Consider the following 20,982-nt stretch of genomic DNA (forward strand, 5'->3'; position numbering starts at 1 on the left):
TACCATATTACCTTCTGATAATATTGAGAATTATTGTTGAATAGATCTGAATATACTCTTAACAAGACTGGTAGATAAATATTATATTGTATTCTGATATTACTGAAGTATTGTTGAATACATCTTAATATACTCTTAAAAAGACTGGTAGAGAAATATTATATTATCTTCTGATAATACTGAAATATTGTTGAATAGATCTTAATATACTCTTAACAAGATTGGTAGAGAAGTACCATATTATCTTCTGGTAATATTGAGAAGTATTTTTGAATAGACCTTAATATACTCTTAACAAGATTGGTAGAGAAATACTATATTATCTTCTGATAATACTGAAGTATTGTTGAATAGATCTGAATATACTCTTAACAAGACTGGTAGATAAATATTATATTGTATTCTGATAATACTGAAATATTGTTGAATAGATCTTAATATACTCTTAACAAGATTGGTAGAGAAGTACCATATTATCTTCTGATAATATTGAGAAGTATTTTTGAGTAGATCTTAATATACTCTTAACAAGATTGGTAGATAAATATTATTGTATTCTGATAATACTAAAGTATTGTTGAATAGATCTTAAAATACTCTTAACAAGATTGGTAGAGAAATACCATATTATCTTCTGATAATATTGAGAAGTATTGTTGAATAGACCTTAATATACTCTTAACAAGATTGGTAGAGAAATATTATATTATCTTCGAATAATATTGAGAAGTATTTTTGAATAGATCTTAATATACTCTTAACAAGATTGGTAGATAAATATTATATTGTATTCTGATAATACGGAAGTATTGTTGAATACATCTTAAAATACTCTTAACAAGACTGGTAGAGAAATACTATATTATCTTCTGATAATACTGAAGTATTGTTGAATATATCTTAAAATACTCTTAACAAGATTGGTAGAGAAATATTATATTGTATTCTGATAATACTGAAGTATTGTTTAATATATCTTAATATACTCTTAACAAGACTGGTAGAGAAATACCATATTACCTTCTGATAATATTGAGAATTATTGTTGAATAGATCTGAATATACTCTTAACAAGACTGGTAGATAAATATTATATTGTATTCTGATATTACTGAAATATTGTTGAATAGATCTTAATATACTCTTAACAAGATTGGTAGAGAAGTACCATATTATCTTCTGGTAATATTGAGAAGTATTTTTGAATAGACCTTAATATACTCTTAACAAGACTGGTAGAGAAATACCATATTATCTTCTGATAATATTGAGAAGTATTGTTGAATAGACCTTAATATACTCAGTCCTTGAATTCATACTATTTTTCTACAATACGGTATGATTTAGTGCACTTTATGCGCAAAATGTGTGATGGTCGATTTTCTCCACCCAAACCAATGGAGGGAATTTTCTATCGGGATCCACGACCTGTACCGCGAAGGAATGCTACGCGAGACAGAATTCTGGAAGGGGTTTTCAAACATCCTCTCTTTCGCGAGTCTAGCCGGCGCCTGCGAGGTCTTCTTCTCCTCCACCCTTTTCAGTGTCCTCGTATTTTCTTTTTATAGGGCACAGTATCATCCATATGATGGTACAATACTGTCCTTTCCATTTCGAAAGCATCTGCCTTTTTATTCATAAGTCTATTTTTAATCAAATTCGGAAACAGTATAAAGTATTGTCGAATATTTGTTCGGTTTTATTTGTTTACGTATAATCGGATTCGGAACAATCTCTATACAGAGTCGATATAAACAGTGTTTACTGAAGGGTGAATATTGCTTATTACGCATTTGAGGATACAGGCGTTGTTCGCACCAGAAAACCCACAATCGCTATTAAATTACTGAATTTTTACAATTTTTCGGATCATCCTATAATAGACCTTTCTATAAAATAAACTACGCTTGCTGAACTTGTTTTTATTTAGCTCAGTCGTCACGAAATACGTAGAAGTTCGGTTCAGTTTATGCTTGAAAACGGGGTACCTCGTCGAATTTACTTTTTTATGTCCAGGGCTTGTCATTGATATAAATAAATACGTTCTTGTTATGGTGAAAGCATAGAAATTTCAAATATATTTAGTTTACATCTATCATCACGGTAATCTCTATATACAGGAATCCATACTTCTACTTGGAATGCTTATCGCGGCAGATTTTCGTCCTGATTTGGCGGACTGTTTTTTGACGTCACTATAACTGAACAAACAACCACGTGAGAGGGGAGCGCGCGCAGAGAGGATTTTTTATCTCGTAGGCGGGGCCAAAGCCGTCAGAGTGATCTTACCATACGCGATACGCCAGGATAAGCATTAAGCATTCCAAGTAGAGGTATGGATTTCTGCTGTATATTTATTAGATTAATCTAGATTTAATTAGCTCAATCAATATTTATTCCGATTTAATATTTTAAGTATCCTAGCTTCAAGGACCAATTGCAATTTATTATCACTAAATATCCAAATATCATAGTTTCATTGTTCAATGCTCCAAAACAGAGTTGTCTGATGGTTATTTAAATTAAGTGAATGGTAAAATTTATTTGAAATGAATTGTTTTAAGTCTTAATGGTGATTCAAATAAACTGAATTAAATAATTTCATGTCATAAATATAAAATATTTTCTATACCAATTTCCTGGAAAAAAAAAATGAATACATACTCGGCAATACATCAATTGATATATTGCTAAAAGCTCGACAAAATTTGCGCTTCCAATTTTATATTATTTTGATCTAAAAGTGACGACAATAAATTGTAGCGTATGATAATTTGTTTCGGTTAGAAAGTGCAACCATTTGTTAGTGAAATGATCTCGAGCAAAGCGATTCGTTTTAAAACGCGCCAGAAAAAATAAAAAAGTGTGTATGTCTAAGAATAGAAGTGTCTTTTCAGACTTCTCAGCCTTCTTTAGAGAAAGACATGTAGATGGCGCAACGAAGCCAGATAGACCCCGCCCACTCTCGCGAAATCGTAGATGCTCCGTCTAGGCCGCTCTGCCCTTTTTTTGTCTTGGTGGGTCGCTCGGAAATTGATGAGCGTCATTAGTGAAGTTGGCCCATCCGCGCGTAAGATAGATGATCGTCTTGTACCTTCATCAAAATAATTTAAAAATATCGCTTTTAATGTCACGCTTAGAAATTGCCTAAATTATATGATTTTAAATTATTTTAATTTTGTGTCAAAATTTACTACGAATGGCGGGGAAACTTTTTAATGAGTGCTTATAATAATAAAAATATTGCTTTTCATTTTACGGTTAGAAATTGTCCAATAGTTGATTTTATAAAATAAAAAATGGTCTTGCCCATCTTGTTAAAATGTTGCTCTTACGTCACAAGACTCAGCTTTATTAGTGTATTGTTCGCACGAGCGATATGCACGCGCGCGAGAAAAAGCTCTTATCCTCTGGTGACTGTAGCGCGCGCTCGTAGCCTTGTTAAAGCAATTAAGCAAGAGACTGTGACGTAAGAGCCAAATTTAAACAAGAAGGCCACGTTGCTTTATAAAAAAAACTATTCATATGATTTTAAATTATTTAAATTTTAAATTTTTTATACGGCAAATTTGGAACGACGGAAAAACGTTTTGATGAGTGACTAAAATAATAAAAATATTGCTTTTACTATCACAGCTAGAAATCGACCAATTCATATGCCTGTAAAATATTTTTTTTTATATTTTCAATATGGCAAAATTGGCATTGATTGACGGAAAAAGTTTAAATGAGTAACTAAAATAATTAAAATATTGCTTTTAACTTTACGGTTAGAAATTGTGAAATTTCTATGATTGTAAAATATTTTTAATTTATATGGTGAAGTTCCAAACCGTTTAATTTTTATCGAATGGCTGTGCACTTGGTGTACAATAATTTATTGGTTTTTAACAGCGTATTTATTTCTCAACAAAATGTCTTCTACAAAAAAGTTATTGGGGAAACAAAACTAATTGTTGAATTTTTTTTTCAAAAACCCAGAACCATAACTTTCTTTCGGACATTTTTCAAAAAACTAAAACCAAACCAAAACTTTAAAGATTTTCAATTTTCAGAAACCTTTTGTTTAAACCAAAACTTAAAATATTATTAGTTTTCAAAAACGTTTTTTTTTTAAAAAAACCAAAACCAATTGGTTTCAAAACAGTTTGGTTTATACCAGCCAAAACCTAGTTGAAAACAATTCCCCTTTTCCACTAATTATTTTTCAGATTTCGAGGAGAAGCCTGCAATTGATAAAAAAAAAATCAGAAATGCGGGGAGGGAAAAACGTGAAGAGCATCCGGGAGATGCCAGCCGGGTGTCGTCCCTTATCTCTCTCCCGTTGATGCTAAATAGCCGGGACAATCATTCTTATATCATCCACTCTCTTAGAGAAGATTCCTCTCGCTGTCAACGTCTCCAGTTAAGGCGTGTGATATACGCGCCCCTCTGTGTCTCTTCGAAGATCTCGGTCCCTGACGGAGCGCTAGCACATCACCCACTCAAAGAGAGCCGAAAGATCCTGCTGGGATGATTTTCATCTTGAGCTTCCCTCTTCCGCGTCTCCCCCGTCTCCATCTGGGATGCGTATAGGATGGAGAGGAGAGCCCATTGTGTTTCTCTGGATCCAGTTCGAAGATAAAACCATGGGCTTAGACAGTGGATATCGAATTATTTAGGGCTTTAAATTTTGTTTTTGTTCCTGAAAGACTTTGTGTTTTTCGCAAATGGGATTACGGGGATAATCTTACAGATTTAGAGGAATTTTTTGGCGGTGTTGTTAGAGTTTAAGCGTGAACGAAAATACGTCTAGGAAGAACGTCTAAACGTAATAAAATTTGCGTTCTTGGGAATCTAAGAACCGTTAAATAACTACGAATATTTAGTTTGATCTATTTGCAAAACCTTTGGAGTCTGATAATTTTACAAAACCTTTGGAGTCTAATAAATTTACAAAACCTTTGTAGTCTGATATTTTTCCCAAACCTTTGGGGTCTGATAATTTTACAAAACCTTTATAGTCTGATCATTTTACAAATCCTTTGGAGTCTGATCATTTTACAAATCCTTTGGAGTCTGATAATTTTACCAAACCTTTGGAGTCTGATCATCTTACAAATCATTTGGAGTCTGATCATTTTACAAAACCTTTGTAGTCTGATAATTTTACAAAACTTTTGGAGTCTGATTATTTTTCCAAACCTTTGGAGTCTGATAATTTTACAAAACCTTTGGAGTCTGATCATCTTACAAATCATTTGGAGTCTGATCATTTTACAAAACCTTTGGAGTCTGATCATTTTACAAAACCTTTGGGGTCTGATAATTTTACAAAATTTTGGAGTCTGATCATTTTACAAATCCTTTGAAGTCTGAAAATTTCAGAGAATATTTTGAAGCCTGATAATTTTACAAAATTTTAAAATCCAATAACTTGAAAAAAAACAAACCCGTAATTTTCGAAATATGGGTTCAATATTTCTGTATATATTTACAGAAATTTTTTTCGCTGTTTTTATTAATGCATTTTAAAATAGTTAAAATCGGTAAAAACTGAAAACAAAGATGAAAAACGTAAAAGAAAATTCAACTTGCTTTAAGAGCAGAGTTTGGGTAAACTTTAAAACGAACTTCGCCGCGTGTTTTTCTCGCGATATATTGACTTTCCATTAAAGCATAAATCCCCTTTCTTCTTTTCGATCGACCATTTGTTTTTGCAGCTTGAATGTGTCCTTCTCTCTATACAGGTATAAATGTGTTCAAGAACGTTGTCAGTTTGTCGAGAACGTACGAGTCTATCTAACAAGGAGACATCCCGAAGTGTAACCCACCGATTTTGTTCAAACTCGGGGGATTGGTAGACCTTCATGCATCATGAAAAATCCTAAAGGGAATTTATTCAATGAGCAACCGTTTTGCCATGGCAACGAAAAATGTTTTTGACAACACAAAATATTAAATTTTCCCATTGAAAATAACATGGTATTTTGACCTCAAATTGATCAAAAGTTGATCAATTTTGATGGGTTTTTTGTCAATTTTTATGTATTTTTTCTAATTTTTGGTATTTTCCAAATTTTGAAATTTGTTCAAATTTTTCACAGGGGGGTTCCTAGGAATCGGTCAGAATCCCATGTTATTTTCAATGGGAAAATTTATATTTGTTGTTGTTAAAAACATTTTTCGTTGCCATGGCAAAACGGTTGCCCATTGAATAAATTCCCTTTAGGATTTTTCAAGTTACACGTAGGTCTACCAATCCTCCGAGTTTGAACCAAATCGGTGGGTTTTGAGACCACGCGTACAATTAAGCTGATCCCACGCTGTCATGGTGACTAGCGCGTTTTGGCTGCATACGTGGCGCCATCCTTATATTCGTATCTGAAATATAAATTCGCAAAGCTAAAATGGGTAGTTTCGAAACGAATCTAGAAATGGCGGTTGTGTAGTTTCGATATTTCGTCTGCTGTGATAGTAATTTCCAGTAGGTGAGATATCAAGTATTTTTCACCAAAATAGTATGTGGTACGCTTACTACGGAAAAGTAGTATTTAATTTATTTCGTGCATCTCTAATAATATCTGAAATTATTCATTTAATCATTTTAATTATTTAATAGGAAAATAGTTGGTTTATTTAATTATAATACTGACGAATACTTTTCAGTCTGTATAATTAGCTTAAACCTCTTTCTTTAGAAAATCCGGTCGACTCGGACGTTCTCAGATAAACCTAAATACGTTCTTGTTGCATTCCGTTTTGTTTTTCTACCACCTTTTCTACCCATAGCTCTGTCTGTTGGGAACTTTCCAGAAATAAACACTCTGGAAACTCGTTAAAAAGTAAATTCGGACGTTTTAAATTTGATTTGTCTATCAAACCAAGCGGCGGTTTTTAGAAGCTCGCGAAGAGAAAATGTTAAAGGCAATTTCTACATTTATATACTTAACATTTAAGGGGGAAGACTACTGTGGCCATTGTCTACTTTCGCGCTATTTCAAGCTGAACTCTTTTAATTTTGTATTTTAACTTTTAAAATTAATATTGATGTGTAGAACAGCCTCTTGTTTAGTGACTAAAATAATTTTGACAATTTAAATTTAAAAGTAATTAAGTTATTACGTTTTAATTCGGAGCCCCGGAGCTAAACAAGTTGGGCAAGCGCCCAAACTACCCTTTAGTTAGGACCTTATATCCCGTTAACTATTAATAATAGAATTATCAAAATTATTTTAAGCACTAGAGGAAGGTTCAGCCAAATAAGAAAAATATAATTCAATTATGTAATTGTTAAAACAGAAACGTTCAGCTTGAACGAAAAAGAGGCTTTTACTGTATTCTTCCCCCTTAACTTGCAAAGAAAGGTTAACGTTTCAAATCTACTTTTAAAAATGATCCAAATGTAAAGTCTTTCGTGATATTTAGTAAGAACAATAATGTGTTAATAACTACTTAGAGTATAAGGACTACATCAAGCCGATTTTTAGCATCGCTGCCAATGCCTCTCATTATCTAACAGTAAGTTCGTAATATTAAGCAAACAATAGTTTAGAAATAAATACCCTGATGAAGTGATATTTCTAGTCGGCGTAAATTGTTGTTGGCTTGAAAGTCCCGCCTATATTAGAAACTGTCTTTAGCCTATACATATTTATGGCACCACAAAATCAGGCCCGTCTGAAGAGACTAAATCATTTATTTATATATATAAGTTTTGGTTTGATATATATATATATATGTAAAAATCTTATTTTCAGTGCGCCTATGTTATACTTTTAATTTCAAAAGTATAACATAGGCTTACTGAAAATAAGATTTTTACTGACATGGAGTCACAGTTGGGTTTTATAAATTGTTGGTACAGTATGCTACGCGATGTGGCGATGAGTCAAATTACTTTAGACGTAACTAAAATATACATAATAATGAGCATAAATAATATTTAACCAACTAAACCCTTATCCCTAGAGTAGAGGCTGTATGGCTAGGCTTTTCGGGGCCCTGGGCTTTAGCCCATTTAGCCCATGCCTTAAGACGGCCCTGCACAAAATGTTAAATTTGAAATGAAAAATGTCTCTAAAAATCTAAGGCATTCTTAAACAACGCTCCCTCTTTTCTGCTAGACTGCTAAACGACTTATCGTGTTTTTTTGGTCGCGGCAGAGATATAGCCGGACTCGCGAAGTCGCTTTTATTTCGTAGCGTCGCGATAGTCTGTACTAAATAGGGGGGAAAAGTTCTAAGGAAGTGAGAATTTGATGCTAATAGAAGCTTACTCAGCGGTAAAAAAGGAGGTATCTGCCTTTTTACGACGGGGGTATTTCTCGAAGAATGATGGTAGCGAAGGGGTGTTATTTGCCATCCAAGCGCTATGCAAATAAGGCGGAGGAATACGTTTAGCCTACTTTTTTCCTACTCCCGTAACGCCCTCTATCGCACCGTGTTTTTTTATAATAAATATTCTTATAATGGTGATTTGTAGGAGTATTTTTTTTTTCTTGACGGCCTGTTTTATTGAGGCGTGCATACTAAAGTTATTAATGGATTTTGCCTAGAGGTATTCTTAATCTGGATTACATGCAGTTGCGTAGCTATAGTGGACTACCTAATTGCGATTTTCTGCCACTATGTTTATCAGAAGCTAGGGCTAACTGGCGTTAGTTATTAACATTGCAGAACGTCATAGCGGACGATATTTGGATTTAAAATACAGCCCCTTTAAACTAATATACTTAGAAGGAACTTGGTAATTTTTGCTCGACTCAGAATTATTTTGAAATTGCCTTTATCTCTACCTAGTACCATAAGTAACGTAAAGGTTTTGGTAAAATTAAGTATGACACAGAGTGATTGAGTAATTATAATTTAAACGGGTCACTCCCTTCTGGTCTCTACCTTGGCAAAATTCATTCCAGGCTAGTTAGTAAACTTCATAAATATCTAATAACAAGGATAAGAAAATGTATTTTCTTGGAAAGTTCATAAAATACAAAGCTATATACTAAATAGGGGTAGAATTTTTCATATTTTTTAAATTATTGATGTATTAGTGTATAGTTTTTGCTGTAATTTTAAAATATACTTATTGAAAAACTTAAATAAAACATTAAAAAATTTCAAAATGTAATAAACTTCGTTGATTGTCTAAGATACAAAATAGGTTACTTTGAATATATAAAATATTTTTCTGAAATTTCATATTAAGCTTCTTAATAGTTTGTACTAATTAATTAGTGTAGTACTAATAATCAAATCTAATAATGATTAATAAAAAAGTAATTATTTTTTGAAATTTAATAATAAGCTTTTTTCATCGTTCGGCTAAGATCAAAGTGTAGTACTAATAATCGAATCTAATAATTATTAATAAAATAGTAATTATTTTTTGAAATTTAATAATAAGTTTTTTCATCGTTTGGCTAAGATCAAAGTGTAGTACTAATAATCTAATGTAATAATGATAAATAAAATATTAATTATTTTTTGAAAATTAATAATAAGCTTTTTTCATCGTTCGGCTAAGATCAAAGTGTAGTACTAATAATCGAATCTAATAATTATTAATAAAATAGTAATTATTTTTTGAAATTTAATAATAAGTTTTTTCATCGTTTGGCTAAGATCAAAGTGGAGTACTAATAATCGAATCTAATAATGATTAATAAAATAGTAATTATTTTTTGAGAAGAAAATTTAAATTTAACCTTGAATACTTAATCTCGATAAAACGATCGCAAACAAGTTTCCAGTTCATTAGGTATATAGATCCAAGGCCTACCAAGACTCCATTAAAAGCAATAATGGAGAATTGGTTCTAAATATAGAGTGGCACAATTGTAATGAAGCGGACAAAAACAAACTAAAACTAATATATTTAAAGCTTTTAGTCTAAAAACGGAAAACTAGCAAGTTGACGTGTCGCCGTAGGGGCCCCCAAATAAGGCGAAAGGCGGAAATCCTGTCAAGTTAATGTGGCACGAGGGAGTGAAGGCGCGGATAGAAAGGCGGGACCTTCCCCGCGTCGTCATGGAAACGCAATTCGTAAACAAAATGGGATTACAATGGGAAATTATTTTTTTTTGGAACGAGGAAGGGGGTCCAAAATAATGCGCTGGGCGTCAAAAACGGGTAATAGCGAATTAAGCAGCTTCTCTGAGGAGTGCATTTTCGGGCTGGTGGATCTCGTGATTGATCTATTCCGCTGACAACTTGTATTACATGGTTTACAGAGTAGCCCCCCTATTTTGTCAATGGGTGGGGAGTATAGATTGGATATTTATAGGCCTAGGCCTAAATTGTTTTAAGGGTGATCTACTCGCTTTGTATCGAATTGGATAGGATGGTTTCAGTTTGCCAACTCAGTCCTATTTTTGGCAAACGTTTTCTTAAAAAATTGGTTCCTTTAAAATAAAGTCTTCAAAACCTTCATTTTGCCAACATTATTTTATTTTTTCCAAACGAATTGACAAACGTTTTCTTAAAAATGGCGAAAAAATCTTCATTATACCAACACTATCCTAATTTTTCCCAAATGAATTGGCAAACGTTTTCTTGAAGATGGTGAAAAATCTTCATTTTACCTACACTATTCTATTTTGTTCGAAAACGAATTGGCAAATGTTTTCTTAAAAAATGTGAAAAATTTTAATTTAACCTTCACTATTCTATTTTGTTCTCAAACGAATTGGCAAACATTTTCTTAAATATGGCGAAAAATCTTCATTTTACCTACACTTTTCTATTTTAATCCCAAACGAATTGGCAAACATTTTCTTAAATATGGCGAAAAATCTTCATTTTACCTACACTATTCTAATTTTTCAGAACGAATTGGCAAATGTTTTCTTTAAAAAATTGGTTCATTCTAAATAAAGTCGTCAAACTCTTAATTTTCCAACTGTGTTCCAATTTTACCAAACTAATTGCCAAATTTTGGCAAACTAACCAAAACCTTCAGGTTTAAAATAACTACAAATTATTATTATTTTCAACTACGTACTTCCTTGTTTATTAAAATTACCTTTACTATTATAATTAAAAAAGCTTAGCGTTGCAAATTATAAACTGCTATGTTATTCTAACCAAATTGACATTATACTGAATTTTTTTTATAAAAGATTTTTCTTACTGAAAGATTTTTCTCAATGTAGGATGTTTCTTACTGAAAGATTTTTCGCAATGAAATGTTTCTTAATGAAAGGTTTTTCTTACTGTAAGATTTTTCTTACTGTAAGATTTTTCTTACTGTAAGATTTTTCTTACTGTAAGATTTTTCTTACTGAAAGATTTTTCTCAATGAAATGTTTCTTAATGAAAGGTTTTTCTTACTGTAAAATTTTTCTTATTGTAAGATTTTTCTTACTGTAAGATTTTTCTTACTGTAAGATTTTTCTTACTGTAAGATTTTTCTTACTGTAAGATTTTTCTTACTGTAAGATTTTTCTTACTGTAAGATTTTTCTTACTGTAAGATTTTTCTTACTGTAAGATTTTTCTTACTGTAAGATTTTTCTTACTGTAAGATTTTTCTTACTGTAAGATTTTTCTAACTGTAAGATTTTTCTTACTATAAGATTTTTCTTACTGTAAGATTTTCTTACTGTAAGATTTTTCTTACTGTAAGATTTTTCTTACTGTAAGATTTTTCTTACTGTAAGATTTTTCTTACTGAAAGATGTTTCTTAATGAAAGATGTTTCTTAATGAAAGGTTTACTTACTGTAAGATTTTTCTTACTGTAAGATTTTTCTTACTGTAAGATTTTTCTTACGATAAGATTTTTCTTACTGTAAGATTTTCTTACTGTAAGATTTTCTTACTGTAAGATTTTTCTTACTGTAAGATTTTTCTTACTGAAAGATTTTTCTTACTGAAAGATGTTTCTTAATGAAAGATGTTTCTTAATGAAAGGTTTACTTACTGTAAGATTTTTCTTACTGTAAGATTTTTCTTACTGTAAGATTTTTCTTACGATAAGATTTTTCTTACTGTAAGATTTTTCTTACGATAAGATTTTTCCTTGCTACATGAATTTTGTTACGATAAGATTTTCCTTACTAAATGATTTTTCTCTTAAAACAATAATTCGATCGTGACAACTTAACGCACCCTTGCTCTTTCCATTTAAAGTTTAAATAATCTAGATCGATGATTTAGTCGCGTGTTAAAGTTAACGTAAACAATCAAACTACGAACTTCCTATTTAAAGAACAAAAATCACTTAAGCCAACAAACCGGAAGTATATTTATCCACACAACGTTTTTTTTTAATTCCCCGGAGCGTAAAAATATTTCGTGTCAGTAACCCTTTAAACAAAGCTAAGCAAAATCGGCAAACAGGAGGCGCGGATAATTTGTAACGGCCAACGGTCAATCGCGTGATCCGCGACCATTAAGCCGGACCAAACCGTGTCCCAGGCTACACGTTTCCGTTGAAACGGGATTAAGATGTATTTAACGTAAGTGGCCTTACGCTAAAAATGTATGATTCTTCGTCAATGTCAGACTGAAGGAAAATAATAAACTCCAAAATACACACACTATGGATCTTTTTAATATTAGTCTTTGGCTATTTCCGATAACTACGTCAATGGCCGCTGGGGGGCGCTTCGGGGCGGGGCGTGTTTGACCATTCCCCGTAGAACGGAGGAAAACTCCCTTGATAATAGGCCATTTTTATTGATTTTCTCCCCAGAGCCCTGGTTGTCTCCCGCTGTGCCGCTGATGGACCTGGTTGCTTTGAATGTGTGCGGACTCGGGATAGATTATATTGTACGCGTCTTAGATTAGCCAAGCTCTTTTGTTGAATATTTAAGACTAATAGTCGGTCAGTGTCCCATTGACTGGGGTTTCTCTCTTCCGGTTAATGGCCGGGAATACGATGCTCGTACTACACTTTTGTTTATAACACCGTAATTGAGCGTAAGTGTGACGAAGGGGGTTTGTTTTGTTAAAGGCCTAGGATTTCTTCTGCCTGTTTTCCTTGAAGTTTACTTCCCGCCGCGCAAATATCCTGGTGGTAGGCCAACGTGTGCTGCGGTATAACTAGTATATAAGTCAGGGAAATGTCAGGGGAATTCTTAGAACTATAAATAAGTCAGGGAAATGTCAGGGGAATTCTTAGAACTATAAATAAGTCAGGGAAATGTCAGGGGAATTCTTAGAACTATAAATAAGTCAGGGAAATGTCAGGGGAATTCTTAGAACTATAAATAAGTCAGGGAAATGTCAGGGGAATTCTTAGAACTATAAATAAGTCAGGGAAATGTCAGGGGAATTCTTAGAACTATAAATAAGTCAGGGAAATGTCAGGGGAATTCTTAGAACTATAAATAAGTCAGGGAAATGTCAGGGGAATTCTTAGAACTATAAATAAGTCAGGGAAATGTCAGGGGAATTCTTAGAACTATAAATAAGTCAGGGAAATGTCAGGGGAATTCTTAGAACTATAAATAAGTCAGGGAAATGTCAGGGGAATTTTTAGAACTATAAATAAGTCAGGGAAATGTCAGGGGAATTCTTAGAACTATAAATAAGTCAGGGAAATGTCAGGGGAATTCTTAGAACTATAAATAAGTCAGGGAAATGTCAGGGGAATTCTTAGAACTATAAATAAGTCAGGGAAATGTCAGGGGAATTCTTAGAACTATAAATAAGTCAGGGAAATGTCAGGGGAATTCTTAGAACTATAAATAAGTCAGGGAAATGTCAGGGGAATTTTTAGAACTATAAATAAGTCAGGGAAATGTCAGGGGAATTCTTAGAACTATAAATAAGTCAGGGAAATGTCAGGGGAATTCTTAGAACTATAAATAAGTCAGGGAAATGTCAGGGGAATTCTTAGAACTATAAATAAGTCAGGGAAATGTCAGGGGAATTTTTAGAACTATAAATAAGTCAGGGAAATGTCAGGGGAATTCTTAGAACTATAAATAAGTCAGGGAAATGTCAGGGGAATTTTTAGAACTATAAATAAGTCAGGGAAATGTCAGGGGAATTTATAGACTTAGTAAATATGTCAGGGAAATGTCAAGTGAATTTTTAAAACTAGTAAATAAGTCAGGGAAACGTCAGTAGAATTTTTAGAACTAGTAAATAAGTCAGGGAAATATCAGAGGAATTTATAGACATAGTAAATAAGTCAGGAAAATATCAGAGGAATTTATAGGCATAGTAAATAAGTCAGGGAAATATCATAGGAATTTATAGACATAGTAAATAAGTTAGGGAAATATCAGAGGAATTTATAGACATAGTAAATAAGTCAGGGAAATATCAGAGGAATTTATAGACATAGTAAATAAGTCAGGGAAATATCAGAGGAATTTATAGACATAGTAAATAAGTCAGGGAAATATCAGAGGCATTTATAGACATAGTAAATAAGCCAGGGAAATATCAGAGGAATTTATAGACATAGTAAATAAGTCAGGGAAATATCAGAGGAATTTATAGACATAGTAAATAAGTCAGGGAAACGTCAGTAGAATTTTTAGAACTAGTAAATAAGTCAGGGAAATATCAGAGGAATTTATAGACATAGTAAATAAGTCAGGGAAATATCAGAGGAATTTATAGGCATAGTAAATAAGTCAGGGAAATATCATAGGAATTTATAGACATAGTAAATAAGTTAGGGAAATATCAGAGGAATTTATAGACATAGTAAATAAGTCAGGGAAATATCAGAGGAATTTATAGACATAGTAAATAAGTCAGGGAAATATCAGAGGAATTTATAGACATAGTAAATAAGTCAGGGAAATATCAGAGGAATTTATAGACATAGTAAATAAGTCAGGGAAATATCAGAGGAATTTATAGACATAGTAAATAAGTTAGGGAAATATCAGAGGCATTTATAGACATAGTAAATAAGTCAGGGAAATATCAGAGGAATTTATAGACATAGTAAATAAGTCAGGGAAATATCAGAGGAATTTATAGACATAGTAAATAAGTCAGGGAAATATCAGAGGAATTTATAGACATAGTAAATAAGTCAGGGAAATATCAGGGGCATTTATAGACATAGTAAATAAGCCAGGGAAATATCAGAGGAATTTATAGACATAGTAAATAAGTCAGGGAAATATCAGAGGAATTTATAGACATAGTAAATAAGTCAGGGAAATATCAGAGGAATTTATAGACATAGTAAATAAGTCAGGGAAATATCAGAGGAATTTATAGACATAGTAAATAAGTCAGGGAAATGTCAAGTGAATTTTTAAAACTAGTAAATAAATCAGGGAAACGTCAGGAGAATTTTTAGAACTAGTAAATAGGTCAGGGAAACATCAAAAGAATTTTTCGAACTAGTAAATAAGTCAAGGGAATGTTAGGAAATTTAAATTTTGGTTGCCAATTTAAAATGTTCGCTGAATTCAAGGTTCAAAATTGCCAAATTTTAGCTTTAAAAAGTCAAGGAATTTGAATCTTAAAAAACTTTAGCAACCTTGAGTATTCATCTCGTAATGTGTTTAACAAGAACGTGTTTATTTCCGCCTAAGTAATAATCAGCTCGGCTAATACCAAGGCACCACCCTAGGCCTAAGTCATTGAGCGACTTTTAAAGCCTTTAATTCAGGTGGCCGGGTTACAATGCGTTGGAGGGTGGTGGCAAGCCCTGCAAGCCACGCGAGCCAACAGCTCCCTACACTAACTATTACCGTTAACCTCAACAAGTTTTTATGGAAGGGGAAACCGAAGATCTCGGGGGAAAACCCCTAAAACCAGTGGGGAGAGAACTTGCAAACTCAACGCGGAAGGAGTAGAATGAATATATTGAGATGATTTTTAGCGTAACTCCCAATTCCGCTCACGCTCAAACAGTAAGCGCCTTCCCACTAAATAAAATCGAATCAGCCCTGTAAAGTTAGTAAGATGCATAATTTTGTATCGCGAAATGTCTTTGGTATAATCATAACAGTATATAAATATAGATATTTTTATCGTAAGAGGGCAGCTTGTAACATTCAGTTATCCATATGTAGGCCAGTAGGCCAAAAAAGGAAGCAAAAACCTTTCACTTTATAAAATGGCGATGAAAAACAGCTGGTTTCCCCAACATCATTAACCCGCAGCACCAATCGAAGGCAGGGATAATGACCAAATCGTCCCGAAAATGTGTCACAGTGAGCAATTAGGTACCTAATTGACCAGTTAATTGGACAGACGCCTTTCAAGCTAGGAGTATTCAACTTCGAATGGAATTTATCGGATGGATAGAAACGTCTTTGATAAAATTTAAAAATATGCAACTGATATCTGAAATTTAAAGGTCACTTACAGGGCCGGATTACCCAATAGGCCGACTAGGCGTGGACCTAAGGCACCAAGCCTACAAGGGGCACCCGGAGGTTTCGAAAAAATTAAAGTACAAAAATTTTATCATTTAGTTTTCACAATTTTTTTCCGGAGTAATTTTAGTAAATGCGTCCACATTTTTCGAAAGCCATAATTTATTGACGTCACTAAAATATCCGCAAAGTCTACATTGAATTTGTATTTTCCATTCATTTGACAATTATAAATTGCGGGACACCAAAATTAGCTTGGACCTAGGGCCCCACAAATACCTTTTGTGTACGTGTCATGACACATCTAGTGTAAACCCAGCTACTTTCGAACAAAATCTTGAAGTGTGCGGGCTTTGTAAATCCGCTAAGTGATCCAATAATGCAAGAGAGCAATGCACAAAAAATTATCATTATTCTAGGTGATTCGAGTCAAAGTATACCTATATGCAATAATTACCTTATTATTTTTCCTATATTTTCCTACTTAGCCTCTAATTCGCCTATTTAGATTCCTAAGTTTTCCTATAATTCTCCTATTTAGATTCCTATATTTGCCTATAATTAACCTATTTTATTTCCTAAGTTTTCCTATCATTCGCCTCTAAAATTCCTTTTTTTCCTGTACAATTTTCAAAGCCTTTCGCTGGTCACCCTGTGTTTAGATCGTAATTGCCAATCTGACTTATTCCATTTCTGTACAGTTGGTATGTGTCTCCAATTTTAAGGTCACCGATAAAATGCTTAGAGCATAATTGTCGTTCTTAATATCTTAATTATCATTGTCCACCTTTGATTCTCTGACACTCACTGAGTTTCGCCATTGCAACATAGATAACGTCACCGTAAATTCAACAAAGGGCGCTTTAGGCGCAACAGTGTACATGACGTACATGGATGCACTCCACGCTTTTACCAAATGAATTGGCTAAAACGAACATGGTTCCGAAACCTGGTCCACGGTCAAATAGTGTGTACAGGAGCTTCCAGCAAAAACGCGTCGAATAAACTCAAATTTCCAGAATCCTTTTGTCAGGTGGACTGTAATGACCACTGGGCCCAACTTTTCACCATAAACTTTTCATTAACCGTGGCACCACGAGAGCGGACAGACCCGGACGTATAGATCTAAGTAGGTCAAAACTTTTCGGACATTTTATTGACCCTTAAAAGTACGACCTGGGAATTTTGGCTACGCTCCAACTCGCCGAAGTGCCGCGATCTTTGGCTACAACTACGTTATGACGTCACCTTCCCCCTCCCGCCCATCTACAACCGAAAAGGGCTCGAAACTGCCGCTGCAAAAACGGCCGTCGTACGCGACCATTATACTCGCGTGCCTTCTTTTCTCCCGTAAAGCGTTTTCACTGTCTGACACCGCTGTATCGCGAGGAGGCCGTCGTGTAGGGGTGTCCACTGGCTGCCAATGTGTCGTCGCTTACGCACAGACTGCCGACTTGGTTTCGCGCCAAAATAAGAACTCCTCCATTTTAAACGAAACACGACGGGCAACACTGCTGTTTGTTTGTTTGCTTGTTAGTCGCTAGTATCAATCAACAATTTTGGCCAACTTGGTTTTAGACTTTGACTCGGAAAAACACTTCACGTTTTCGTTTACACGATTAACGAAATATTGTCGTGATTTCGCGCTAACCGATAAAGAAAATTACTCGCAATTTTTAAAATAAAAACCTCTTCTATTACATAAATGTGTTAATTTATTATAAATAAAAGTATTTAATTTTAAAATTATAATTTAGTTTTGTGTAATGAAAAGGATTGGAACAAAAATACGAGGTAACTATTTGGAGATATTCCTCGATACCCATAACCCGCCGTGTTTCAAAAACTTGGCTAGCTCTTTTGTGGAAATGGTTTTACTACATTCATAATCTGTAATTTGTAGTTTTAATTTTTGTATCTGGGTTTATTACATGTAGAAATGTAAGGGTAAAAGTAAAAATATCCCACTAAAAATATCGATTGATTTTGGAATACACGACCATCATGTAGGATACCTTCTATAAATACTAGAATACTCAACCTAATGACTCATAAACTGCGAAGAAAATTTCTAAAATCACAACTATAGTTTGCCCAAAGAAGTACATCTAACTTTTGTGAAAAGAATTGACTACTACAGTAATTTTTAGTGTTGTTAATTTTCCGGAAAAATAAAATGCGGAAAAATTTCCAGAAAATTTTCCGGAATATTTTCCGAACTGCAGAAAATTTTCCGCAAATCGGAAAAATAAAAATTTGAAACATAATTTACTTTTTAGGGGTTTTTAATGTTTTTAACTTTTTATCGATATAAAATGTCTAATATCAGTAGACATACTAAAAAACATTATAGTGATACATTGTTAATCAGTTTAAACTAGTCTAGAGGTTTAGTTTTACTTTCAGATTCGAAAACATTAGGTGAAAATGCCGCATTATTTAGATATGCAAACAACCCGTACAAAAATCGTGTATAGAAAATCTATAGAAATATATAGAGGTTTATAGAAAGGCTATGGGACACCATAGGAATAACTTTTTCTATACAATTTTCGAAGAAAATACCACTAATTTTTTTTTGGGAAATGTTTATGGTTTTAAAAACTTAAAATGTCTATAGATATTCCCATAGTACTCTATAAGTTTTCGAGCAACCCGTACAAAAATCGTGTATAGAAAATCTATAGAAATATATAGAGGTTTATAGAAAGGCTATGGGACACCATAGGAATAACTTTTTCTATACAATTTTCGAAGAAAATACCACTAATTTTTTTTGGGAAATGTTTATGGTTTTAAAAACTTCAAATGTCTATAGATATTCCCATAGTACTCTATAAGTTTTCGAGCAATTTTCAATTTCTGTGAAATCTACCAAGTATTCGTCATAGTTTTAGAATATATGATCACACGGTTGGTTTGTAAATAAAATTTACATTGAAGTTTCATAGTTAATTGTTGGGCGACTAAAAAATTATAATTTTGGCGAAATATAGTTTTGTTTTTTTTCAACAATTTATTAATTATAAAGAAGACAAATATCTTTCACGTTTACGTCTAGAAATAGATGGTTTGCTGAAACTCTCTGTTGTCACAATGAGCGTAGACTCGAAATAGTTTTCCGTGTATTTATGCGTTTTGCGCTGACATGATATTTTAGGTAGTCATTTTAACTATGCAGCAATATACCTTTCCACAAATTCCTAGCTAAACAGGCCAAACACTTTCACAAAGACAACATAGCGCTACTTTAGTAGGACTTGCAAACATTTTTATCCTTTCGTTTTAATAATTCTGCTTGTGCTCATTCTTATTTGATTGGTAGTTTCTGAAGCGTCACCCATAAACAGTGGCGTAAATAGCGTCCCCGCAGAACCCGTGGCGCGGGGGGGGCGAGAACTAGGGGGCCCCCAAACGTTTATGATTAAAATCGGTGCTATTTAAAAGGGCCCCGAGTCGTTTTTCGCGGGGAGGCCCCGGAGTTCCTAGTTACGCCACTGCCCATAAAATCGATTTTCAAAGGTAGTCTACAATACGTTAAGATAGTATTTTTCAAAATATAGCAAGTCTACAACTAAACTATTTACAAAATCAATGAGATATAGTTAATTAACTATTTATACCCAAAAGTAAATAACCACATCAGTAGTATTTTATAGAATGGTCTATTGTTGTATTGATTTTCTATGCGATATAATTTTGATACAATTCTGTAAAACACTTTTTAAATATTTAAAATAAAATATTAATTTTTTACTTCGTAATTTATTTTTAACTTAATAATAAGTTTTACCGTCGTTTCCATAAGATCCAAGTGTAGTATCTTTTAGTATCTCGACAGCATTAAAAATTGGATCCATTCAAATATTATACTTTAAAAGTATATAATCCTTAGAATATATTATCATCAATATCATTATCAATTTAATATATCATATATAATATCGTAGTTTTTTTAATCAAATAAATTTAGTTGGATAAAAAGAATTATTTTCAAGTTACAATTTTACTTTTAAAGACTTTGCTAGATTAAGATATCTGGTGAACAAGTAACGAGATATCTAAATTACTAGTTTTGAACATCTAGAAATCCACAAGTAAAATATAGAATTTGAGAATTCTAGAGAAATAATACAAATATTTGAATTATCTCATGAGAATAGAAGGAAATATTGGAAAAGCCGCAGAAATATTTCAAACGTATTTGGGGAAATAAGAAGAAATATTTGAGAAATATCTAAAATGAGTAACATCGGAAATATTGCAAATATTTGTGAAATATTTGAAATATCGGATATTTTTCACTAAAAATCTGAGAAAATATTGGTAGGAATCTGGATAAATATTGCTAGAAATCTGAGGGAAAATTGGTAGAAATCTGAGGAAATGTTGGTAGAAATCTGAGGGAATGTTGGTAGAAATCTGAGGAAATATTGGTAGAAGTCTTAGGAAATATTAGTAGAAATCTGAGGAACAATTATTAGAAATCTGAGGAAAAATTGGTAGAAATCTGAGGTAATATTGGTAGAAATCTGAGGAAAAATTAATAGAAATCTAAGGAAATATTGGTAGAAATCTGAGGAAATTATATTGGTAGAAATGTGAGTAAATAATATTGGTAGAAATGTGAGTAAATAATATTCGTAGAAATCTGAGGAAATAATATTAGTAGAAATCTGAGGAAGTATTGGTAGAAATCTGG

The sequence above is a fragment of the Leiobunum rupestre genome, chromosome 2, assembly GCF_980474605.1.
Source record: "Leiobunum rupestre chromosome 2, qqLeiRupe1.1.hap1, whole genome shotgun sequence".
Lineage (NCBI taxonomy): Eukaryota > Metazoa > Arthropoda > Arachnida > Opiliones > Sclerosomatidae > Leiobunum > Leiobunum rupestre.